Source organism: Somniosus microcephalus, chromosome 11 (assembly GCF_052327205.1).
Source record: "Somniosus microcephalus isolate GS21.2 chromosome 11, FLI_Smic_1.0, whole genome shotgun sequence".
NCBI lineage: Eukaryota > Metazoa > Chordata > Chondrichthyes > Squaliformes > Somniosidae > Somniosus > Somniosus microcephalus.
In genome coordinates this window covers 68,656,481-68,660,759 of record NC_140997.1, presented here as the reverse complement: position 1 = coordinate 68,660,759, position 4,279 = coordinate 68,656,481, and the positions used below count along the sequence as shown (strand labels likewise).

At 42.1% G+C, this 4,279-nt stretch overlaps 1 pseudogene; it reads left to right on the top strand.

Moving 5' to 3' along the window:
- Nucleotides 1–1,620: 1,620 nt before the first annotated feature.
- On the top strand, nt 1,621–2,172 carry LOC147110656 (dynein axonemal heavy chain 12 pseudogene; annotated as a pseudogene).
- The last annotated feature ends 2,107 nt before the right edge of the window (nt 2,173–4,279 follow it).

Below are 4,279 nucleotides of genomic sequence, written 5' to 3'. Positions count from 1 at the left end.
CCCTGGTTGGTTCAGTTACATACTGCTCAAGAAACCCATCCCTAATACACTCAATGAACTCATCCTCAAGGCAGCCCTGCCCAATTTGATTTGTCCAATTAATATGATAGTTAAAATCCCCCATAATTATAGATGTTCCCTTATTACAAGCCTCAACTATTTCCTGATTGATACTCCGTCCAACCGAGTTGCGACTGTTCGGAGGCCTATAGACTACGCCCACTAGTGTTTTTTTCCCCTTATTATTCCTTATCTCCACCCAAACTGTTTCATTATCCTGATCTTTTGGCCCAATATCCTTTCTCTGTATTACAGTGATTCCTTCCTTTATTAGCATAGCCACCCCACCTCCCCTTCCTTCCTGCCTGTCCTTCCTGATTGTTAAATAACCTGGTATGTTTACTTCCCAGGCATTGTCACCCTGCAGCCATGTTTCTGTAATGGCCACAAGATCATACCCATATGTAGCTATTTGTGCCATTAACTCATCTATTTTGTTACGAATGCTACGTGCATTCAGATAGAGAACTTTCAAATGTGTTTTGTGACACTTAGTTCCTGCTTTTGCCCTTTTTATTACTTTACCTTTTACTCCATACCTTCTGCCCCTTCCTGACACGCTCTGGTTTTTAATTTCCCCACTGCTACCTAAGTCTATGACCTTCTCTGTTGTCATTTTTATTATTTGTTCTCTAGGAACTAATAACTAGTGCAAGGGGGAAAAAAATCAAAAAGGCTAATTGAAAGTTGGCCTTTATCTCATGGAGGCTGGAATTCAAAAGTCAAGAAGTGATGCTTCAGTTGTACAGAGCCTTGGCCAGACCTCATCTGGAGTACAGTGTTCAATTTTGGTAACCACACTTCAGGAAAGGTATATGCCTTGGAATGGGTATAACACAGATTCACCATAATGAGAGCAGGGCCTAAAGGGTTAAATTATGGCAGGTTGCATACACTTGGCTTGAGTTTAAAAGGTTGAGGTGTGCTCTGGCCAAGGTATTTAAAATGATTAATGGATTATATAGGGTAAATACAGGGAAACTATTTCCTCTGGTCGGGGAATCCAGAACAAGAGGACATAATCTTAAAATTAGAGCTAGGCTATTTAGGCGTGAAATCAGGAAACATTTTTTCACACAAATGGTGATGAAGATCTGGAACTCGCTCCCCAAAATGCTGTGGATGCTGGGCCAAGTGAAACTTTCAAAACTGAGAGCGATAGATTTTTGTTGGGTAAGTGTGTCAAGGGATATGGAACAAAGGCGGTTAAATAGAGTTGTGGTACAGATCAGCCACTATCTAATTGAATGGCAGAATGGGCTCGATGGGCTGAATGGCCTGTTCCTTCCCCTCCCTCTCCCTATAACATTGCATAACACAGCGGGGCAGAAAATAATAAGTTAAACAAATCGGTAGCGCAACATCTATTTACACTAAAGGATAGCAAATTGCTTTATAAAACAAAGTACTATTTCATGTTGTGAAAACAGAAAATGCTGGAAATACTCAGCAGGTCAGGGAGCATCTGTGGCAAGAGAAACAGAGGTCGATGACCTTTTGTACTATTTCATGTTATTTGATTGAATAACTTTTTATTGAATATCATATTGCTTTATTTAATGCAAAATCTTCTTTAACAGAGCTCTGATGTCTCTAATCCCTGTAACGGACAAGTGAGAAAAGAAAGTGGCCTCAGTGCAGTCCATTCAGCAGCAGGAAATGGTCACACAGAGTGCCTTCAGCTTTTGATTGGTAATGGATTGGATGTTAACTTTCCTCTGGCTGCTCATATATCTGAAAATTACAATGACAGAAGAAATATCAACACTGTTCTTAGCTGTGTCAAATAATGACATTGCCACAACAGAAGTGCTCCTCAGAGCAGGTGCCTTACCCAACATGGATCCAGTAAACCCTGCTTTTGTAGCTGTACAGGTGGCCATTTATGAGATGGCAAGATTGCTTCTCAAATATGGTGCTGATGCGTACTGCGAATCTCCCCTGAACGCCGTTCATTTCCCCTCTGTGTTGAAGTGTGCGGTAAAAGATGAGCACATGCTCAAGATACTGTTTGATTGTGGATGTGATGGTCAACTTTGTTTTGATTGTACCCACTGCACTGAAAAAGAAGAGTGGTTTTGTAACACCTTACCAGAATGGCCATCGCTGTGATACAAAACACTAAGGTACACATTGAACAATAACACTGATGGAAATGTATTTTTTTATGGAGAAACCAAAGTGAAGTGCCAGACACCACTAATATTGAAAATATCGTTTACTGTGGGAATTTATGAAGAAAATATTATAAGTGACAACATTATAATCACAGCAAAGCTTTTTTAATGTCAGTATTAAAATATGGGGCTGGATTTTCTGAATGGAGATGTGTTGGAGGCGAGACTGTTGCTTGCCGGGTCTCAGTCCCACCTCCATCATCTTCTGGCCAACCAGCGGGATTTTCCCCTGATTGACCTTGTTAAGCCCGCCCTGCAGGCTCAGCAGCCAATTAGGGAAAGTCACTGACAGAACACATCAACGTCTGACGTGCCATCTGTCAAGATTTCTTGAAAGAAGAAATGTCAGCATTTGACAGCTCTGTGAAGCTGTCAAACACTGACATTCTGTATAGTTTGATGAGCCCTTTTGTTCAGGACTCATCAAACCTTTCTACTTTGTAGAAATCAGATGACTGTCGGGACTCCGGATCCAGAGCGGCTGAAGGCTGTAGGCAGAAACAAAGGTAAGTGAACATTTTCTAAGACTTTACACTCACCTCGCATGCTTACCACTCCACACTTGCACTCACCTCTACATTGCACTTTCAGGTCTCTCCGACCCCTGCAGACCTCCTGCTCGACTCCTCCACCCCGGCGGGGATCTCCGAGGTCGGGAAGCCTGCATTTGAAAAGGTAAAATTGGGCTAATCCTTTTTTCTGCTTGTTAACTATCTGTTAACAGGCAGTTAAAAGGATTTAATCCCTTTCCTGCCTCAAGGAGACGGGACCCGGGTCAGGACGGCGTCCTGCCTCCTGGCAAAAGGGCACGGAGGTGGGATGGGGGCGGGTTTGCCAACTGCCCCCACTTTCTGCAACTTTACCGGCAGTCCCGCCTCCATACCCACCTCCTAGGGGCTGGCAAAATCCAGCCCATGGTATCCATTATGGTGTCCATTACTGGCTATACTAGTTTCATCCAGCACCCTCATGGCATTCCTTGCCAAAAGTGACCATAGTTTAAAAATCTTCATCCATGTCTGCTAACAGTTAATTACTGCACAATTATATTGTGTTAGGAGCAACAATCTGAGGTGCATAACAAAATAATTCTTGGTGTATTGAGCATTCTAGTCACCGTTAATCTTCCTTTGTGCTACAACTTGATTTTATGAATTGGTCTTTAAAGTTAAAATCTGTAACATTAAAACTGAGAACGGTATCGTAGATGGTAAACCAACAGAGTTTGGTGTTACCTTAGCAACATAATCTCAGCTGCACATTTCACACATTTAGTTTCAAGTGACACAATGCACATTGGTTATTCCAATTTAATAAGTTCCGAGAGCAGATCTTGGGCATGTTAATTTGGAGCAGTGACGTACCACTGACACCTGTGCTTAAAAAAAACTCCCCATTTGAAGTTTGGAAATCAATTTTAAAGAGGCCTGCTCTCGCCCCTCGCCCACCCCTTTCCAGTTATCAGGCACAATTGTATAAAGAGAAGGAGAGGTGTCCTTCATAGAATTGGGGCATTCTAACACATGGGACATGTGACAAGGTCTCCAAATTTCATGAGGGTGTACATATCACAGATTCACCAGCCTGGATAAATTAAGTAGGAATAATTAGCTTTTCAGAAAAAAAGGAAGTTAAAAAAAAACACAGCAAAAGCATAGATTTTTTTTTAAATAGCCTATATGCATTTGTGTATGGCCCGGACATTCATTATGGATAATCTATATATATAAATGGATGGTGGTGTCTGTCTGTCTGTCTGTGTGTATGTCCGCGCTTAACTCAAAAGTTATAGAGCGTACCTACACATATGTTATATCAAAAGAAAGCTTATGATTAGGGGAGTGTCATAGGCATATTTACTTTTTGGAAAAACCTTCAAAAAATGGTACAAATCCGCTCATTAGCGTTGAGTGACGTATCCGCTCATTAGCGTTGAGTGACGTGATGGTTAACCAATCCTACGGGGGAAGCGCGCTGCATCATGGGGGGCGTTTCATGCCATGTGTGGGTGGGGCCTAATCGTACAGCCTGCCGTTAGTGCG